Genomic DNA, 23,107 nt, shown 5'->3' with positions numbered 1-23,107 from the left:
CCACAGTGGTCTTTTGCACTCTTGAAGCTCAGCCCTCCAGCATCTGGCTGCTGTGAGCTCGGCTGGGAAGATAAACCCAGCAGTAGACTGTGGTGGCTAGGCCAGTTCCAGCAGCTCTCCCTCTGTGGAGGACACTTGTTTAGAAAGCTCCCTTAACTGCTTGTCTACTGTGTCAAAAACCACCAAGATGCAACAGGGGACAACAGAAGATGGGGCTGTTTATACAGGTGCCACTTTCCAAAGGGCACTCACAGGAGCAACCCTCCCTGCAGGGCTAGACTCAGATCACAGGCCTAATGACAACACCATGGGGTGTCAGTGGGGGTGAGCAGATTCTGCACAAAGAGAGGAGCAGGGTCTGGGCAGAAACCCAAACAAAACCGGGTAAGCATAGCCTCTAGTCTGCTTTGCCAGGTTTTCCTGTCTGCCAGTATACAACAGATACAAAGAAACATACTAAAATAAAATAATTTTATTTAAACATGTAAAGATTTAGCTCTGCCTTACTTAAGGCCTCCAGTTTTGTTTTGTTTTCCTAAAAGGAAACTACATTCCTTCACTAACCCTCCATCCATATCCCTGCTGTCTGTCCCAAAGTATTAGCAGTTTCTGCCCAGAGTTTAAATGACCTTTGCCCTTCCACCCACTTTATCTTCTATAGGAATTCCATTCATCCTTTTGTTACCCACTGAAACCCATTGTGCTCTCATTTTTTCCTTCTCACTTTTACTTATATTCCTACAGAAACTCTTAATAAAGGAAATAGTTAATCACTAGGTAGGTGAAAGAAAAAGATGAAAAATACATTTTAATACCATAAAGCTATAAGCTTCTTTTTAGTAAGACACCAAAGTTTCTAAAAAAAACAAAAAAAATGGGTACACACACATCTATTTTGTTATTTAAAAAAAAAAAAACTTGAACTGGTATCACACCAAATGTTTCTTTCCTAATGATTTAGTAAATAACTATTTTCTTTTTTTTTCTTTTTTTTTTAAAGATTTTATTTATTTATTTGACAGAGAGAGACATACTGAGAGCAGGAACAAGCAGGGGGAGTGGGAGAGAGAGAAGCAGGCTTCCCGCGGAGCAGGGAGCCCGACGCGGGACTCGATCCCAGGACCCCGGGACCATGACCTGAGCCGAAGGCAGACGCTTAACGACTGAGCCACCCAGGCGCCCTTCTTTTTTTTTTTTTAAAGATTTTCTTTATTTGTCAGAGAGAGAGCACATGTGCACAAGCAGGGGGAGCTGCAGGCAGAGGTAGAGGGAGAAGCAGACTCCCCGCGTGATGTGGGGCTTGATCCCAGAACCTAAGCCAAAGGCAGATGCCTAATGACTGAGCCACCCAGGAGCCCCAGTAAATAACTATTTTCATTCCTATTAAATCAAATACACATAACCTAGGAGACCAGTAAATGACTACTGCTCATCTTAGTTATGCCAATTTCACCCTGTCCTAGCACCCCAAGGACAAAAGGAAATGATACAGAGTTTTGAATCAAGCATCATACATCTACCCTGAAGCCGTATCAGGCTTATCTACCTCCTTCACTCAGGTCCCGCTCCTAGTAAGTTGCCCAACATTCATTCCAAGTCATTTGTAACCCAAGGGACACAAAGTCAAGAAGTAGGCTGAGAGCCTCAACCATGCATAAATCCCCAGACATAAATAAAGATATGAAATTTTTTCTCAAAACTTGAGTTTTTGTGGTTGAAAAATAAGCAAGGGATTGAAAAAAAAAAAACAGAAATGATGAAAAAGATGAAAAACACACCAAACAAAATAAGAAGAGGCAGTTTGTTATAGGAGAGAAGAGTGGTCATTGTCAATTCATCCTTCAGTTCTCAAATAAGAATCCACTTCATCCAGAAGCTTTCCCTGATGCCAAGTCAGTATGAGGTGTTTTCAGCCTGAATTCTCCTACTGAATTCATTCCCCTACCTACAGCATTTATCACCTGCATTGAACCTGCACAGTTACTTGTCTGCCTGTCCCACTGGAATTTAAGCTGAGGACAGCTTAAATACTTAATGGTATAAGATTAATTTATATTTTACACATATTGTATATATATACATATATATATACCATATATATATGGCATAAGGTTAATTTATACTGTATTATATATTATATTAATTATTTAACATCTCCCTTGTAACTGTAGTATTCTTAATATCAAGCTTGGCCTATCATGAGGGTCAGTAAATATTACCAGAAAAATTTAAATCCTGGTTCTACCACTAACTCACACTGTAACATAAGATACTCAAGTTTTCTTATCTGCAAAATGGACATAATAGATAATATTGTACTGTAGCAGTTAATCCTAACATGATTCATGTTCATTCTCAACAGACATTAAATGTTTACCTTTCTTCATGCCTTATCATTGTCCTCAGATCTCTGCATTCTTGATCAGTCCCTTCCTGCCTTCCTCCCTCACTAATACCTTTCCCTACATTGTCATCTTGTAGGAGTCTTTTGCCATCGTATCCTTTACTTCCCTCTTGCCTTCCCCTCCTGCTCCTCTTTGCCTTGCTGTTTATTTCCATCTCCAAACCACAAAGATCATTTATATTTGAAAACTGTAAACTTTACCTTCTAATTCACACCAAGACAAAACATTTCATGTGACTACTTGGCTCATACTCTAGATATGTTTTAACTTATGATTATTTATAGCATGATGCAAAAATTGAAGCAAATGTTAATTTCACAAATTATAATGAAACAATATGCTTTAGTTTATTACTTCCAAAAGAGGTCTAAGCCTAATGGGGTGTTTAAAATAATAACTTTAAAAATGCCACTGAAATAAAATTGCATTTACCTAGTTTATAAAAACTCTCTCTTTTCATAATAGCATGCACAACTTTGCATAATTATTTTTTTGGTGATGCCGCTTCAAAGTTACGTGCTCAAGAAAAAAACCCACTTTCGTTAAAACAGAATTATTTATTTTCACAGGACAATGTAAACATGTAAGAACAAAAGACAAAACACTTATACCCTTAAATTGAAAGTCCCATAAAAAGTCTCTAATCGGAGCACCTGGGTGGCTCAGTCATTAAGCGTCTGCCTTCGGCTCAGGTCATGATCCCGGGGTTCTGGGATCGAGCCCCGCATCGGGCGCCCTGCTCCGCAGGAAGCCTGCTTCTCCCTCTCCCACTCCCCCTGCTCGTGTTCCCTCTCTCGCTGTGTTTCTCTCTGCCAAATAAATAAATAAAATCTTAAAAAAAAAGTCTCTAATCTATTGTCCATTAGTGAACAAAGCTTGGTATTTTGACCCCCTCTCTAAGGAACTAAATCCAAGATCACCATGCTGCAACCATTCACTGGAGAACTCAGAATAAGCAAGTTATTTCATCAGCACTGTCTACCGTGAATGAGGAGTTAGGTCAAACTGTTCTTAGTGAGTTCCTTCCTACCGTGAATGAGGAGTTAGGTCAAACTGTTCTTAGTGAGTTCCTTCAATTTGAATGAAGGCCTTGTGCACTTAGTACAGTATTTTTCATAAAGGGGGAAAGCTCCACAAACAATTAAAGCCTAGATAACAAATGTATGTGTGTTGGTGAATGAAAGCATTTATAAGTTTTATGTCCATGTGTATCAGGGAATTGTCAGATGTCAGTGAAGCTGGCACAAAATCGTGCTGCCGCCATCCCAAGTCGCCATCTAGATGGACACCACTCCTGAGTCCACTCTCATAGAGAGGGCTTCTCAAAGTGATATTAACTTATGATCTGTTTTATACCCTAACACCATGTACATCTTGTACATATATTGTTAGATTTATATGTAAGTATTTAATTTTTGGAGGCCCTAATGTAAACACTATTGCTTTTTAATTTTGAATTCCACTTGTGCACTGCTGGTATATAGGAAAGCAATTGATTTTTGTATATTAAGCTTATAGCCTGCAACCTTGCTATAATTGCTTATTAGTTCTAGGAGTTCTTTGTCAATTCTTTAGGATTTTCTAAATAGACAATCATGTCATCTAGTGAACAAAGACATTTTCATTACTTCCTTCCCAATCTGTATACATGCTACTTCCTTTTCTTGTCTTACTGCATTAGCTAGGACTTCCAGTATAATGTTGAAAAGGAGCTGTGAGAGGAGATATCCTTGCCTTGTACCTGATCGTACTGGGAAAGCCTCCAGTTTCTCACCATTAAGTATAATGTTAGCCATAGTGTTTTTGTAGATGTTATTTAACAAGCTGAAGAAGTTCCTAGTTTAATGAGAGTTTTATAATGAACAGGCATTGGATTTTGTCAAATGTTCTTTTTCTGCATATATTGATAGTCATGTTACTTTTTTCCTTAAGCTTGTTGATGTGATGGATTACATTAATTCATTTTTGAATGCTGAACCAGACAGACTTGCATACCTAGGAAAAAAATCCCACTTGGTCATGGCGTATAATTCTTTTTATACATTGTTGGATTCAATTTGCTAATATTTTGTTGAGGATGTTTGCATCTATGTTCATGAGAGATATTAGTCTATAGTTTTCTTTTCTTATAATGTCTTTATCTGATTTTGGTATTAGGGTAATCCTGGCCTCCTAGAATGAGTTAGAAGGGATCTCCTCTATTTCTCTTCTTAAAGAGAATGTGGAGAATTGATATAATTTTTCCTAAATGGTTGTTAGAATTTATCAGTGAAGCCACTTGAGCCTGGTGCTTTCTTTTTTGGAAGGTTATTAATTATTGATTCAATTTCTTTAATAGATTTAGCCTTACTTAGATTTCCTATTTAATTACATCATTTGTCTATTATGAAAGTTGCATTTTATTTCTCTTAGAAACATAAAATTCACAGATTTATTATCAATATGTGGCATACTTACTTGTTTTCTAATAGTCAAGTAATGTAGTATATGTTGTATTTGTTAGCTATATGTCTAATTCATTATTTCTAAGGCAGGCAAATAATAAAGAATCTTTAAAAGTCCATATTCTATAAAAGGTTTAGGAAAATTTGAAATTATAATGTTTAAAATTAAGACATTTAACCATTTAAAAAACTATTTCAGCATTTATCTTCATGATTCCTGAAATAAAAAATACCCAGGTATTTCTCATTGCTTCCTACCAGTATTTGAAATATTTTATTTTTTAGGTAAAGTTTCCTGTGACTGCTCTTACATAGTCTGCTTTATTGTGAGTGTAAATAAGATCTATGCAATGACTACTATGAAGTATAAAAATGTCTGTTCAGAAACAATAAATGCTTTCTCCTCATGTTGGGAGCGCCTGGGTGGTTCAGCCGGGTGGGTATCCAACTCTTGGTTTAGGCTCTGGTCATGGTCTTGGGGTCGTGAGATCCAGCCCCAGATTGGGCTCTGCATTCAGCAGGGAGTCTGCTTCTCTCCCTCTCCCTCTGCCCACGCCCCCCCACCCCCCGCTCCCGGCTCACACACACTCTCTCTCTCTCAAATAAATGGATAAATCTTTAAAAAAAAAAGGGTGGGTGGGTGGCTCAGTCATTAAGGGTCTGCCTTCCGCTCAGGTCATGATCCTAGGGTCCTGGGATCGAAGCCCGCATTGGGCTCCCTGCTCAGCGGGAAGCCTGCTTCTCCCTCTCCCGCTTCCCCTGCCTGTGTTTCCTCTCTCACTGTGTCTCTCTCTGTCAAATAAATGAATAAAATCTTAAAAAAAAAAAAAAAAAAAAAACCATATTACACTCTAATATTTAGAAATAGTTCATGAGGGAAATTCATTTGAAAATTATAGCTACATGGGCAAAACAGTGTAACTGCCCACTTATTCTAAGCAAAAATTCTATTCTCTAGCTTTCTAGATAAACACACGCACACATGTATAAACTATATATAACAATTAATTACTTAGGTGTATTTAACTATTTAAAGGAGTAAACAGTAAACTAATTAAGTTAGGAATAAAGTTTAAAAAATATTAGAATAAAAAGTAAATAAAAACCATGCTGGCACACTGCCACCATGAAAAGAAGCTAGGCTAGCCTGAGAGACTATGTAAAGAGAGAAAGGCCAAAGCAGCATCTGCTGAGGGTGCAGCTATCTTGGATGTGCCAGCCTCCGTCAGGTAACCCCAGCAGATAGCACATGGAACAGAACAACTGCACGGTTAAGCCTAACCAATCTAAGAATTATAATAATAAATTGTTGTTTTAAGACATCAGATTTAGTGACAGTTTGTTACACAGCAATAAATAGCAACACACAAAAACATAGGAAAATATCTTCATAACTTGATTTAATACAGATTTCTTAAACATGTAGTCAAATTTATTAATGGGAATTATTCTTCCATCCCTTTTGTATTATCCATTAATTGCTAACTCAATAATTATTTCTAGAAAGCTGGCTAACAGTCTTCAGTATTTTCCTGCTATTTACATTTTTGGTAAACAAAATTCATTTGGTGTTTCATTTTTCAATGTTACATGTTATATTAAAGTAAAGTACCATTTAGTACTTGTAGAGTAGACTTCCAATAGTCTTCAATAAAAAAGGCTACTTTAGAATTTAAAATCTGCCTGTATTGTTTCTTACAACAGTCAGGCAAGGCTTGGTTAACCACTATGAGTTGGGCAGGCTGGACAGGACCAAGGCAAGTAAAGGCAGTTGTAGGAAGAACAGAACAACCTGGGAGGAAGTCTAGAAGCCATCAGGCAAAACACCAAAGCCAACAGCTGGGCAACAGAGAAATGATCCAACAAAGCTGTTGCCATTAGGAATGTTCTGTCTTTTGAAGATTTATTTATTTATTTAAGAGAGAGTGCACACATGTGAGTGGGGGAGCATAAGAGGGAGAGAATCCTCAAGCAGACTCCACGCTGAGCTTAGAGCGGGACACAGGGCTCAACCCCAGGACCCTGAAATCATGACCTCAGCCGAAATCAAAAGCCAGCCGCTTAACTAACTGAGCCACCCAGGCGTTCCATCAGGAATGTTTATTACCAGGTGGTGAATCAGAGAAACAGGAAATCAGGGTAGATGGCTAACAAAATCAGACAAAGTCAGTCAGCAAAAAAGCCGAGGATATTTGTCCAGAGCTCAGTGGTAGTTGAAAGGGGAAGAAGTACTAGAGACAAAAAGGCAAAGTCCAAACCTGGAGGGCTTACTAAACCAGGGGTTCCAGACAAAGGATAAAGCCACAAGATCGCAGTGAGGGGCGCCTGGGTGGCTCAGTTGGTTAAGCGACTGCCTTTGGCTCAGGTCATGATCCTGGAGTCCCTGGATCGAGTCCCGCATCGGGCTCCCTGCTCGGCGGGGAGTCTGCTTCTCCCTCTGACCCTCCCCGCTCTCATGTGCTCTCTCTCATTCTCTCTCAAATAAATAAATAAAATCTTTAAAAAAAAAAAAAAAAGATCGCAGTGAGATGAACATTAGGGGCAACCTGATGGTGAGGAATAAAACACCAGCCTGGTCATTGGGACAGGGTATAGGGAGTTACTATTTCATGTGTAGAGTTTCAGCTGGGGAAGATGAGAAGCTATGTAGACAGATATATAACAGTATAAATGTACTTAATGCCATAAAACTGTATACTTTAAAATAGTAAATTTTATGTTATACGTATCTTACTATAATAAAAAGAAAATTTTCAAAAATTTGGGAAAAATGTTTTCTAGCATCACTGATCAAAAATATTCGGTCTCTTCAATTTCCCTAAAAAACTTCCTATGATCCTCTAAATCACAACTGTACAAAGAATAGTCTATGGATTGAACTTCCAACAAGAAATTACAGCTAACTCTTGAACAACATGGGAAATAAGGCAGTGAACCCCGTGCGGTTGAAAATTTGCATTAACCTTTCGACTCCACAGACACTTAACTATTTATAGCCTACTCGTGACCAGATTCCTTACCAATAATGTAAATGGTCAACTAACACATATTTTGTATGTTATACATATTATATACTGTATTTTTACAATAAAGTAAGCTAGAGAAAAAAATGCTATTAAGAAAATCATAAGGAAGAGAAAATACATTTACAGTGCTGTATTGTATTTTTTTTAAAATTCACATATAAGTGGACCTGCACAGTTCAAACCCATGTTGCTTAAAGGTCAACTGTAATTCAAATGTGAATGAATTTATCCATAGCAAGAATAAGCAGGAGACAGGGTTTGCATCAGAATCAAGTTTAATACAGCCATGTTTAACTGTGTAAATACACAAACATACATATATACATATACACACACATTTAGGGGGGCATACATTTTATTATCTAAAATATTTAAGTAATATATTTCACCCTCCCCCCATATAAGTCTCTGGCCTGAACTGAAACTCCTTTTACCCATTTCCTTGGAGCTGGGACCAGGAGCCTGGGTATGGGGGATTAGCCACTCAACACGGGGAGGAAAGGCTGCAGAGCAAGGACCAAAAGGAAACACCACCATGACATAAAATGCAGATAAAGTCAGTCATTTATTGATAATTTAAGAATCAGAGCCACATTCACTGCCTAGTTATAGCTGGCTGAAGCTAACATTGAAATAAATTTGTAGGTCTGCAAAGTAGGTAGTGTTGTGCCTAAAAACTGTATGAATTAATTTATTTATTGAAGGAAGCTTCTATGAATAAAAAATGTTAAGTAAAGGTCATCTAGAAGTAAAATATTGCTTCAGGTAATTAGGAGTTCTTTCAAGGTACTTTAAAAACATTGTAATTTATACTATTTGGAAGTCGGACTTTGACAGATCTACCCTCTAAAATATAGCCACTGAACATAGAAGCATGATTACCCCATCCGAATACAACTTATCACAAAGCCTCTATACTCAAACTCCTTAATAACCCTTCCCTACGTAACGGAGACTTCACAGTAACTTAGTTGTCTGATCTCTCAGCTCAGAAAAAATTAGAAGGAGTAGCTGACAGATGCAAGCCTAACAACATGGAAGAGGTGGTAACTGACAGCCTGACCTCTACAAAAGACAAAGAAACAGACTCTGGACTGTGTTGAGTCACAGTTCAACAAGAAGTGTAACGGTAATCCTAAACCCTCAGGGAAGGGTTAATCTAAACCGTGTAGCCTTTGTTCAGCCGATGTAGGGAGCCCTTGACGTATGGAAGGAAAGATTTAATAAAAATTACAAGAAAAGAAAAAGAGTTCTGGTATCTCACATAATAAACTCCAGTTAGATTAAATACTCATCCCTGAGAACACCTTATTTCCTAACCAATGTCAAATAAAGGAGCCACTGCGTTATTTTCAAGTTTTTCTTCCTAAGAGAAACTATTTCAATGTTACCAAAGATTGTCTGCTAAAAAAAACTAATGTACTCTCCTCCGAAATCCCTTACCAAATATTTGAAGGATGTGTATAAGGGGCACCTTGTGTTTGTTCTTCTTTGTCTTCTGTTTTCTGTTTCCTTTAGGCCTATTTGCAGGCAAAGGGCCAGGAAACTGCTGCTGTGATTACTCAAAAGAGCCCAAACTCAAGAACACTGCTCATGCATTCCTGCTGGTGGAACCAGGGGTCTACAAACTTTAAAGGTGAGACTATTTCTTCATTTGTGCCCCTCTACCATTTTTCCTTATCAAACAATCATCAGAATCAATTGTTTACTTGTCATCCCATGTAAAATCATTTTATTCACTTATATGTTATACTTCTTATTCCCAGATTTGTATTTTGTCTTGGCTGACTAAAATGATCCTTGAATAGACAGTTTGTTATTAACAACCAACATCCATGCAATCAATTCAAGTTAGCCTGTGTAATCTAACTTAGGGGAAAGGCAGAAGGGAGGAAAGAAGAAAAGAGAAAGGAGAAACTTTTGGTTTATGCTTCAAAGAAATACTAAAATTACTTCAAATCAGCCAAAGTGAATCATCTGTCTACCAGCATGCCCCCTACTGCATGGCCTATTTATAACTAAGAGAAAAGTAACTAATGCAGGAAATAGTTTTGTGTTATAAACTGCATGATTTTACTGTTTTAATAATGAAATTAAGACTGACATAATTTGCTTTCTTTCCTATGAACTTCTTACAATTGTAACTGGAAGAGAAACGTCAAGTGGTGTCCACAGCTAGCTGACTCTTCACATGAAGACTGATGAAGAATATATTTCATTTTAAATACATGTCATTTCACAAGTTCTATGATTAAATATTTACACTAGCTTTCCTCAGTCAAAAACAAATGAACCGAATGAACTTCTGTTTGATCCTCTCTTCCACAGGATAAATTTCCCTTTCTCTAGTACTTTTAAAGAGCATATTTTGGCAAGGGTGTGTTGAGGAGTGGGGCAGATGTTGGGATGGGGAAACTTGCTTTGTTCCAAGAGCAGCCATCTTCTTGCCTTTGGCAATTTTAGCAATCCGCAGTCCTGCCCACCTTCCGGAAGCCTGGGCACCTGGGCACCCAGCTCCAGGGGGATTAGCTTTCACTACACTGGACTCCTCAATCAAACAACTGACCCACAACTCCCTAGAGTTCACCATCTTGCAACACAAAGCTTGAATATACTAACAACCTCCTGTTATTTATTGGTAAGTAAGGCACGGAGAAACTTGAAATTAAATGAAAATGCAATCTGGAGTGAGAATCTACAAATCCATACATTTTATGAGGTTAGTATTTATAATTTTCAAGAACAAAGTCATTGCAGAGATTTTGATTATTGTTAAAATTAATGGGACTGAAGGTCAGTCACAGGTAAAATCTGCCTTAAAGGCAGAAGTTTGGCAAATAATTCTGGTTCAGTTAAAAGTACTTTGAACATCACATGTCAAAATAGTTTGAACACAACTTAACTTTAATACCAAAAGGTCTCAAGTGGTTAATCAGAAATGAGAGGCACACACTACATTTTATACTGTTTTCAGTTTGCTGACACAACATCATTCTGTGCTCTCTAGTGAGCAAGAGTAATCCTCAATGGCATTAAGATGAGAGGCTGAGCATGAAACCACAGGCAAGTCAAGTAATGATTTTATTCTTTTTGTCATTTTTCTTTCAAGTGGAAGATTCCTAACACTCTCTGCTTCTGACAATGTTTATAAACAGAACTCTGAGAAGCATCTGAAATTCAAAAATACCAGGTCTTTCCTACAAAGTGTGATAGACAGTCAGCCAGCTGAGTCTCCATCCTGCAGACACAGATTTGGAAGCACTTTCAAGAACTAGTTTCCACAAAAATAAAACTCAAAAATTGCCCAAATTGCTACTTTGATCTCCATCAAAGAAAAACAGTGTATAACTTAAGATTTACCATAATCAGCTATACTAACAACTCTGTTCTGGGAAAATTTAGAAAACATGAACACTGGGAGAACAGGGTTCAATCAGATACATGTATTAGGCTAAAACCTTTGCCATGGCTACATGGGCTACATAATTCATCCTTCTAAAAGTAAGCCTTGGGGCGCCTGGGTGGCTCAGTCGTTAAGCGTTTGCCTTCAGCTCAGGTCATGATCCCAGGGTCCTGGGATCGAGCCCCGCATAGGGCTCCCTGCTCAGGGGGAAGCCTGCTTCTCCCTCTCCCACTCCCCCTGCTTGTGCTCTCTCTCTCGCTGTGTCTCTGTCAGATAAATAAATAAAATCTTTAAAAAAAATAAAAATAAAAATAAAAATAAATAAAAGTAAGCCTTCCAGGGCACCTGGGTGGCTCAGTTGGTTGAGCATCCGACTCTTGATTTTGGCTCAGATCATGATCTCAGGGTGGGAGCAAGCCCCTTGTCGGGCTCCACGCTCAGTGGGGAGTCTGCTTCTCTCCTCCCTCTGCCCCTCCCCCGACTCTCACTCTCAATAAATCTTTAAAAAAAAATAAAGTAAGCATTCTCCCCTCATCCACTGAAAAAATACTAATTTTTCCTTGTAATATTATCAAGTGTAAATGTCTACTATTCAATCCATTTGCTTGTTTTTTTAAGGTTGACTTATTTTCTTCCCACGGCAAAACATACTATACTGCAAAGTCAGCAATGTTGCAATTAATAAATTATAAATCATTGGCTGTTCTGTACATTTTGACACCTTCCTAACAGGGATTTAAGATAATAGACTTTAACTCTAAATTAACCACATTGCTAGATAAATACCGTAACAAAATAATAACAAACTCTGCCTCAATAAAAGTGGAATCGTAATCTGAGGACACATTTCAGTCAGTTTATTGCTTCCCTTGTTAATCTTTCACCTTCTAAAATGCATTTTATAACTAAAAGTGAGAAAGAACTCACATTAACAACTCTCTACTTTGTGACACTTAACTTTTATAGAACATGTTTATTCCCCATACTCTGTCCTGCTCCCTACCATACCTCTAATACAGGAGTTCAGCCGAGAAAATTTTGCCTCAAATGGAAAGCTCTGAGCGGACTATGAAGCCTGTGTGTACAGCATCCCTATACTCCTGTGAGTTTTTGAGAGGTGCAGTGTCATGCCTCACGCGGTTTGCCCAGCTGCAGCTCTTCACAAAGATGAAGCACACACAATACTGCCTCCACTTTTCTTCCCAAGTGGTGTCAGTCCTCCAACATGCAGACTCCCTTATGGCATTGCTCCAGGGCTGTCCAGGCATAAAATGTCAAGGGAGGCCCTCTCTCCCAGGCAGACACAAAAGGACACCTATTCAACTGATGGATAACAGACACCCATTGCAAGGTGCTGTGCTCAGCACACAGGGAGCGTAGGTTGAAATGGACACTGAGCGTGGACAAGCAAGGGACACAGAAACATAAACAAATAACAGAAATCAGCACACATAATAAGAGCTATAAAGTTCTACTAGAGTTCTGAGGAGCTGGCAAGATCAGAGAAGGAATCATGAAAGAGATGACAGATGAAACAGACCCTCCAAGGATGGGTAGGGATCGGAGATACAAATAAAATATACTCTAAATAGGTGAGCAAAGAGGAGACACCACAGCATGAGGCTGGCAAGTGTATAATATTTGCTCATTCTGTCAATTTGTATCTCAAACTTATTCTACTCCATATCCTAAAGTGATTCATATCTAAAAATCACTCTGTCCACAAATGTTTACTGAACACTACACTGTCACAGGCACTATTCGAGGTGCTGAGGATGCACTGTAAATAAGACTGTTCTCATGGACCTTCCTTTCCAGTGGAGGAGATGAACAAACAGATCCACAAATAATATAAAACTTAATGTCAGAGAGTGATAAGTATAAAGAAGAAAAATAAATCAGGGTAAGGGCACAGTGACTTAGGGGGATTTCTATAAGGGTCATCAATGAGGTCGTATGTGAGCAAAGACCTGCATCAAGTGAGAAAATAAATGATTCAAACAGAGGAAAGATGTGGGGAAAGCATGTGCAAAGGCCCTGAGGCAGAACACTTTGGCATTATCTAAGACTAGCAAGAAGACCCATGTGTCTAAAGTAGAATAAATGAAGCAGAGAAAAGGTAGGAAATACTTCTGGAAAGGTAAGTGAGGTGAGAATGAGTATTTCTCAATAAGAGCACTATTGTCATTTGGGACAGGATAATGTGGTCTTGTTTCCATTCAGCATCATGGTCCTTGAGGCACCGAATGCCAATAGCACCATCCTTGTAACGATAGAAGAAACCATCAAGTGATTTCTAAACACTCCTACAGGTGACAGTATCTCCCACTGAGAAACACTGAGCCAGATCCTACGTGGCTCTGTTATCACAAATAGTTGATAAGATTTTGTTGAGTGTAAGTGAGAAACCACTAGAGAGTTGGGAACATAGGAAATAGCATGTTGTCTCTTTTTATAGAGCTGTGATCTGAATTTCATCTTGAAAAGATGTCTTTGTCTACTGTATAAAAAAGTGAGTCTAGGAGACCAAAGTAGCTCCATGGTAACCAGGTACAAGCCTACTACAGTCATCCAGGAGATTATGACAGCTTGGACTGGGGTCATTATCATGGAGATGCTGAAAAGTAGCAAGATCAGGGGCACTTTGTTGACAGAGCCATCAGAATCTGCCTGATGTGGCTTCACCCAGTTGAAGCAGAATACTGAAGAGGGGAAGTCAAAGATGAGGTTGGAGTGGGAAACTGAGATGAGATCATTGAGGACCTAGAGAGCTAGCCCAAGATATGTAGTCTCATTCTGTAGGCAATAGAGTGCCGAAGAAGCGCTCCATGCTTTCCACAGAGTAATCCAATAGCAGTGTACAGACTAAATGGGAAAGGAGAAACTGAAAAGAAGGAGACCAGTCAGAGAGTGAGGCCAGTTCCAGCATCCTTAGGGGTAAAGGGAGCAGGCTCTGCACTGGTGAATCCAAAAGACATCACAGAGACAAAGGCAGTGATAGTTAATGACTGGCTGACCCTCAGATTTCACGCTGGGTGACAGAGGGATGACAGGGCCATGAATAAAGCTGGGCATCATGGAGAAAGAGGAGAGGGTTTCAGAAGAAAAGGAGTTATGTCCAGCATCAGCTTCAGATATATTGGGTTTGAGGGCTGACCAACCTCACAAGTAGGAAAGTCAGCTGACTATGCGGGACCAGAGCTCAAGCACCAGTTAGGACTGGAGATCACTATTTGGGAGTCATCAGCAAGATGGTGACCACTAAAGTCACAAGTCTGAAACAGCACCACCACCAGAGGGAAGGTCGGCAGAGAAAACCGTGGGTACAGAATGTGGTGATGAGAGAAAAGGAAGATGCAGTTTCAAGAACGCAGCTGTGTACAAGAAGGTCGAATGCACGGATGTAAAGGGGGGCTAAAGACTGAGAAAAAGCCAAAGGGTTTTGTGACTAAGAAGAGTCAGGAGCTGCCAAGAGTGCAGTTTCAACGAGAGAGAGAGAAAGTGACTGCAAAGTGCTAACGAAAGTGAGTCAGTCTAGGAAACATAGATGAGAGGACACTATTTGTCAAGGTGTGGTTATAAAAGGAAGGACATAAGAGGGGTGGTAGCTTGAGCAGAGTTGAGAGGAGATTGTGTGAGTGCACGTGTGTGTATGTGTCTTAGAATTAAGTTAAGGAGCTTAAAGAGAAGAATTCCAGTGCAAAGGGAGAGACTAAAATTGCAGGATGACACCATCCACTAAGGAACAAGATAACAGAAGAGGTGGGCAGAGAGGCAACCTTGGAGAGAAGGGACAGTTCTTCCTCGGCAAACGAGGGAAAATGGTCAGGCCTGGGACCCATGGTGGCCGCCATGTTGCTGACAGCCCCTCTGCACGTAACAGACTGGCGTTAACAGTATGTGAAACTCTGAGGTGACTCATGAGACAAGGAATAAAGCTACGGATAGCACCACACTTCCAATAATCACTCTAAAAGAATCAATATTCTGACTAATGCCACTGTTCTAGTTAATGTCGTGACACCAGAACAACCAAATGTTGTGACTCACAGTTTGTCTCTTTTGTTTAGTGTACCTGACATGAATGAAAGAGGTGGGTGGTTAAGTATCTTTGGTAAATGAATGAAGAATAACCTTCCAGACAACGCTTAGCATGCTATATATAAAACAGGATATTTTGTTTCTGAAATTCATTTAAACTCCTACTTGGTTTGTCTTTCTCAATCACTTGACATTTACAATCCAGTTTCAAATTCATAAATCAAAAAAATTCTTTTTACTATAGTTGTGTCTATACATCAAGTTTTTTCCCAGTCACCATAATACCACCATTCCATAACATTGAAAAGCAAAATATATAGAGTGCTATAATGAGAAAAAATCTGATAGAGCTTGATTAAAAAAGCAGGAAAGAATAGAATACAAAGATAAGCTAAGTAATTAATGAGATAATCAACCATAGCTCATGCTAACCTCATTTAACTACCCCTCCCCCCAAAAATGAAAGTACAGAAAAAGCACAAGCCAGAAGCAACTGTCCTTAGATCAGGAGCCTTTTAAGTAATTGGCCATGATGTACCATCAATTTTATAGGCAACTTCTGGAGATAATGAAAATGTATCTTTGTAAATATATTTTATACATTTTGCCAAAATTACCAGTGAAGCTAAAGTCTTATAATAACTATGAATGGGTGACATCCTGAATGAGTTAAAACAGCATTAATTACCCCAATTCTAAACCCAAGTTGTACTACCTCAATTACCAAACTAGTTTTATAAACACATAAAAAATGAATTGAGAGTTCAGTTAATTCCAATTACAAAATAACAATAGGAAAAAATTAAAAATTCACTAGACTGTATCATCAATCAATAACCTATTTTCAAAGAACTCTTAATTTATTAAACACTAAAAAGATCTGACATGGCAGATGATAAACAAACTACTCCCTATTTCACATATTTTTAAAATGTTCCTGTCGAAAAAACTGTATCTGTCACCAAATATTTCATCTTTCACTGATAGGTACACAGCAAAATGATTCATGGAGATCATCCATGGCTACAAAAGTATGTGGTTTTCTTAACAGGTATCAGGTGTCAAGTTGGAATTTAGGCTCTACAACATGTAATGGAGCCCAGAGCAGCATGTTTCTTCCTAAATCTGAATTAGCATTTTATATTCTGAAACAACATTTGGCAGGGGTAGCTGAGATCCCTGGGTGTTCCATAACATCCATGCATTATTTATTTTACTATACTGCCATATTAATCTATAATTACTCTCTTCGTGTGCCTTTCTCCACCAGTGGACTGGAAACAACTTGAGAGTAGAGAGACCATATCCCCAGGAAGCAGAACATGCTACCAAGATAAACCCAGCCACCTTTAAGAAGTATGTCAAAGGGCAATGGGATGGCTACCATACAATCTCCCACTGGAAACATACTGTCTCTGGATACTTGAGCAGAATCTAATTGCATCCCCAAATACCTCATCTCAGAAAATCCTTAAGGAAAATTTTGAAAAAATAATGCCAGAAGAGTAAATGAAGGGAACTCCAAAAATTCTGGAGTCATAAAGTGATTTTGAATCGCAAATGCCTGATGTGAACTTTATTAAAGATTTTATTTCCTATAAAAGTAACATAATGCATTCCAATTTTAATCTTCAATAAGTTGTTTCACTACTCTACTTTTCAAACTGTTTCCCTGAGCAGTAAGCACTTCGTCATTGAATACATATATACACTACATGTGTATCTTCTAAAACTCTGCCCTAGAAAATACAGGCTATAAAATCAAGTGGTCTTCAAACACAGGGAGTCACCCAAACAGATTACAATATACATATGCATTAGCTTCCTATGTTTGCTGTAACAAATTACTGCAAACCTCATGGACTAAAATAACACAAATTTATTAAGTTACAGTTCTGGAGGTCCCAAGTCTAAAATGGGTCTCACTGGGCTAAAATCAAGGTGTCGGCAGGACTCCATTCCTTCCCGGAGGCCTCAGGGAAGAATCCATTTTCTTGCCTTTCCCAGCTTTATAGAGGTTGCCTGCATTCTTTGGCTCACAGGCCCTTCTTCCATCTTCCAAGCCAGCAGCAGAGCATTGAGTCTTTCTCACCTAGCATTAACTCTGCTTCCCTCTCCCTCTTCTAAAGGCCCTTGTGATTACATTGGACCCATCTGGATAATCTAGGATCTTCTCATCTCAAAGTCAGCTGATTAACCATCTTAATTCCCCTTTGCCAAGTAGGACATATTCACAGGTTCTAAGGATTAGGATGTGGACATCTTTGGGGGAGAGGGGCATTATCCTGCCTGCCACAATTTGTAATCATCCATTAATACACATACTATTTTACCTTTTTATACAGACACACAGACATACACCATATCCACAACACACACAAAATTCTTTAGATTTCTCTGTTCTACTTTATGAATTCTAGGCTAACTCTGCTAAATAGTTCCAAAACATCTATAGCTTTGTACTGTTAAAATTTTATTAAAAAAAGAATGTTCTTGAAAGAAATAACAGATGGTTTAAAGAGTGTAAACCAGAAAATACCTTACTTTGATTAAAAAATAGGATAGCAAAAGCACAATAACCCCAACAAATAACTCTTTTAGGTTCACAAAGTTTAATATCTACTATGATCTCATTTTAGGCTTATTCTAGAAAAGGTCCTAAGGCTCCTGTCCATAGTTGTAATTCATTCTGCTATGTTGACCTATGGCTACACTTCTGTTAATTTTACTTTATCTCAAAAGAGTGAGTTTTTCCAGAAATTCTCAAGGTCTCCATTCAGTTAACCAAAGATATCTGAACTCCTTCTCAACTGTCAGTGCTTTCCAATAAAAATAAATCATGACATTTTAATTCCAACTTTAGTTGTGGGAAAATGGACTCATCTTTACAATTCTATTAAGTTAAGAGACTTACATAAAATGGTTAAAGTATTTGAATTTAATTAAGAATGGTTCTTTTGTCACATTCAAATCAATTCTCTAATACTTCTGTTGGCCACATTTTAAAAAATTTTTATTATTGAAGTACAGTTGACATACAATGTTATACCAGTTTCAGGTATATAACATAGCCACTTTCTTTAGATGAGGATCAAGGGAACAATTTCTGAATCTTCAAAACAGCAATTTAAATAGTAATAGTCTATTCTAAAATACATGACTTTTTTGTTGCCCAAACTGTGTTACATGAACACTTGGTAATGTAAATCAGTATACCTCTAAAAAACAAAACAAAACAAAAAACCCTATTCTGTGATCATATATATTTTGTATATGTATTTAGAAAAGTTTGTATGCCATGGCCCCCCTTTGGGAGGGTCACAATGCACATTAACTTTTTAAAACTCTTAAGTCCCAAAACACTGAAACATCTAACTTTGTTCAACCTGCTTTCAGAAAGTTTTCATAACACTGCTATAAATATCCTGGGCTGAGGCAGGAAAGTGAGAAGACAATACTGATGTAGAGAGTATCTCCATAGAATATTGCTTACTGAGCACTCAGAGCATTCTCAACACAACTGGGAACAAAACCAACCCCAGTTTAGCTCATGAGAGTTTATGAAATATATGTATAAATATTAAATGTAGAATCAATGCCAAATTGCAACTATGATTAAGATTTACTTGAAACAACACAAATGTATTGCAGTCTCTAATTGTATTTATATGGATGGGTCATTTAAAAAAAATAATGTTTAACTCAACATGACTTTAAATGATCCAAGTCTAAACAGACCATACCATGTTTATAAATAGTCAAAATGTATCTCCTTCAAAATGCTGGCCCTCAAATAGACCCACGGATGTTCCATCCACTCCATATACGCAACAGATTCATAAAAGGCACTTCAAAGGTTTTTTTCCTTCATTCACTGAGTTAATAAAAAATTAAAATAAATTGGGGTTAATTTTAAAGGGATAGGAAATTTCTTCTTCACCTTGTTTTTCAATAAAATTTTAGAATTATTTCAATCTAAAATAAAATTTCAACTTTAATCTTAAAATGTTAAGTATTAACTACTCAAATATTACCGACTCCCCTTTTTAAAAATTCTATAAAAATGGGATCTACAATACACGAGACTCAATAGTTGAAAAACAATGTCTTTGATCATTCAGTGTCCTGATCCTGTGGGATGATAAGATACAGCATGAAGACCACACGCTCTGGGGCTTGGGATGAGATCCCGTTCTGCCTCGCAGCAGCTGTGGGCCCCAGGCTTCCTTACTCTCTCTGTGCCCACCCTGCTTCATTTATGTAAGGGAGAGGGTAACGACACCTATCTCGTGGGGCTGTTTTGAGAATTAACTGAGTTAAAATATGCCAAGCAGTTAGAACAGCACTGGCACGTGGCACTCAACGAATAGGTCTTGTTACTCTATTACTGTTGTTTTTACTACACTCTGTATGACCATGTTTGTTGCCCTAAATTTGTTATTCATAAATAAAAAGGAAAACAAATTTCTCAAGATTCTATCTAAATCGCCAACATTAGTTTTTGCCCAAAGCTGTGACAGGATACTTGCACCTCTGCCAACTCTCTGTAACCACCAACTATCCATTACTGTTCCCATCAGAGTCCTGAACAACCAATGCCTTTTTCTACTTCTGCCTGAACCATCTCTCTTCGATGATTGATTCTTTCAAGCATATATAAATATCTACTACATGTCGAGCACTATTTCAGACATTAGAAATATAAAGATATATTAGTATCAGGTCCTGTCTTTAAAAACTTGTTAGTCTAGAAGAAAAGTGAACAAAAAGATTTCAACAGTTTAAAAAATTCCAGAATGGAAATATATCTACAGCATAGTATTGGCAAAAAGAAGGGCCTGACATCCTTGTGGAGGGGTGAGAGTGCTAGGCCAGGGAGCTGTCAGGGGAAAAAAGGGAGGAAAGGCATTGCAGGTAGAAGGATGGCTTGCACAAAGGCAGATGTGCAAGAACTGCTTAGAGTGGTTTATATCCCGGAGAGCCAGTGAGGGCTCTAGTGAGGCCCTATGAGGTGAGAGTAAGTGGATGTGAAACCCAACAGGCTCTTTTAGACTGTGCTAACAGTTCTGGACTGTATTCTCTGTACAATAGAGGGCTCTGAAGCGATTTAAACAGGTAAACAGGGGTTCAGATCCACAGTTGGGAAAGATCACTGTGGCAATGTGGAGAATAAAATAATAGAAGTAGAAACTAGAAAAAAAAAAAATAGGTAGACCGAGTCAACAGGCTTCACGATTTTCCCAGTGCCTTCAAAATTAGAACACTCTTACAAAAACTTTGTGGGGAGTGGGCTTTATTACTCCCATATTTAATGTTGGAAACAGCTTCACGAAGATCAAAAGGCTTGCCCAAGGTCACATAATGATGATAAAATAACAGCTAAGAGGCTCCTGGAATCCAGGTCTTCTCATTCCACTGAACCTCTCTCCTCAACCCCGTGAAATTAAAAGGCAAACTTTGGTTATATCACAGAGTTATAGTCAACCTGGTTTAGCTGGGGCAAATGAACTGGAGTTGACTAATCCGATACTTTCTGAATGAAACTGCATAGTACACACACCAGAGCTGTAAAAAAGAAGTTGATTCAGTAAATTTTTATAAACTGCACTTTAGTCCTGAAAATTGGCTACCACTAGATATTTTTTACCCTTCTTCAGTGATGTGCACAAACCCCCAAATAAGGTTCATGCCCATCAAACAATTAAGCAGGGCTTTAGTTGAATCCATAAACTCTGAATATCATATAATCTACAACTCTGATCAAAGGTGAAAACTGCCTGGTTGTAAATATTAAGTCTTAAAAGGCAGCAGATTATAATAACAAAAGGCTGGTTTCCTCAGAATAGTTGGTAAATGGGATGTTCTGGCTAATTTACTATTCTGATTTTCTGTAAGGTTAACACATAGGCTATATATCACAGAAGAATTACCAATTTTCAAAGCATTATTATAATAAAATAATTTAAAATTAAAACCATATTGAATAGGATGATTCATGGTCTTCATTTGAACAGCTGATGATAACAGTATGAAAAGGTTACCATGGGACAGGTACTCTTCTAAATGCTTTAAATCTATTAACTCACTGCATTATATTTTACTGCATCAACTCGTTGATAAACAAGAACTGTCACTGTAAGTCATGAAAAACAAACCTGGTTACTTTAGGTTCTTTTGTGGGGGTGAGTGGTTTGGCTTCTGGAAAAATAAAAGTTATATTTCACCACCATAATTCACTGACTGATTTTCTTCACAGCCTCCAGATAATGAGCAACTTAATCAGCAAACCACCTCCCTCTACCCCATTATTTCGCAGAAGCATTACTCTTTCATACTTGTCAGCTCTGCCCTTACAAGCTGACATTTCATTAGGGGACGTAATTGAAAATCTAGCTTTTAGGTAAGTCTGAGGGTCTTCCTTCCCCTTCGATTTCTCTATTTTGACCCCTGCCCCAGAGCCACTATAAAACATCTTCTGTCCCTGCTAGTTACCATCTGCCTCTCCCCATCCTGTACTCTGAAATCTTCTCCAACTATCATTCTGATTCTCTATATATTCCTAAAGCTGAAAAGTATTCCTGGTTTGCGGGTTTTTTTGTTTTTGTTTTTTCCCATTCCTACCTCACTCTTCTAAACCTGTCCATCTAGTCAACCTGAACACTTCTGAGAAAGCAATGTCCTTGCCCCAATTACTCTAGAACAGAGGTTCTTCATTGGGTGCATCCCACCAGGGAATATCTGGCAATGCCAAATTTTTCATTGTCCCTACTTGTCAGATGAAGGGGATAGGGAGGATTTTGCTACTGGCATCTAATGGGTAGATTTCAGAGATGCTGCTAAATATCCTACAAACAAACCCTCACAAAAAAGGATTATCTAGCCCAAAATGTCCATGGTTCAAAGCTGAGACACCCTGATCTAGAATATAATCTCAGATCAAGTACCACAGTCTTCCAGTTCTCCCAGGAAGCAAATCAACACAAAACTCTTCATATATACTGCCATGGTAGTTAAAGAATATCACTTTTGGTGAAGAACACTTTTTACATCTATACAGAGATATCCTAATAGCTCCTTTCATGGGGATAAATTAACACATTTCTAAGACTAGACTTCTCATTTAATAGAAATTGCTATACCTCACAGCACACCTTTGCTAGAATGAGCTGCTTGGCAATGTTTGGAAATAGCCTCATACTATTTCCAGTAGGTCATTACAATGGTATTTACCACAACAGGAATCTACCTGCACTCCTAAGGATTCTTTCTACTTAGAGCAATCCATGGTATATTGATTTCTGTTTTCAGGTCAGGGTTTTTCAACCTTGCCACTTTTGACATTTGGGTCTGATAATTCTTGGTTGGAGAGGGTGGCTGTCTTGTGCACTGTAGGATGTTTATCAGGATCTTTGGCCTTGAGACACTAGATTGGCATCTCCCGCAGTCCAATATGACAAATGTCTCCAGATCTTGCCAAACGTATTAGGTTTGCTGGGCACAGATATTTTTAATAATCAAATCAACAAGTTCTTTTATGCTGATATTCATAAAACAGGATTCCACCTATAATCCTACTGTGGAAATAAGACTTAGTACAACACTGCTCTAATTCTTGAAGAATACAAATGAAAACATTTAAACATTAAACAGTACCCAAGCACTATGATAATCTGGCTTACATAACACAGTGACATCCTTACAGACGAACCTAGTCATTAAACTATTTTGTTTATAGTTAAGTTTTTAGAGATGCCGTTTACTCTGTAGCATGACAAAAATCATAAAAAA

At 38.2% G+C, this 23,107-nt stretch overlaps 1 protein-coding gene across 3 annotated transcripts in view; it reads right to left on the bottom strand.

Moving 5' to 3' along the window:
- SH3RF1 (SH3 domain containing ring finger 1) overlaps positions 1-23,107 on the bottom strand; it is a 178,528-nt gene that overhangs the window by 123,199 nt on the left and 32,222 nt on the right. The gene's annotated exons all lie outside the window — the stretch shown is intronic.

This window comes from Mirounga leonina, unplaced genomic scaffold (assembly GCF_011800145.1).
Source record: "Mirounga leonina isolate KUSES-001 unplaced genomic scaffold, KU_Mleo_1.0 Mir_176, whole genome shotgun sequence".
NCBI classification, from domain to species: domain Eukaryota; kingdom Metazoa; phylum Chordata; class Mammalia; order Carnivora; family Phocidae; genus Mirounga; species Mirounga leonina.
This window is presented reverse-complemented; position numbering and strand designations above follow the sequence as displayed.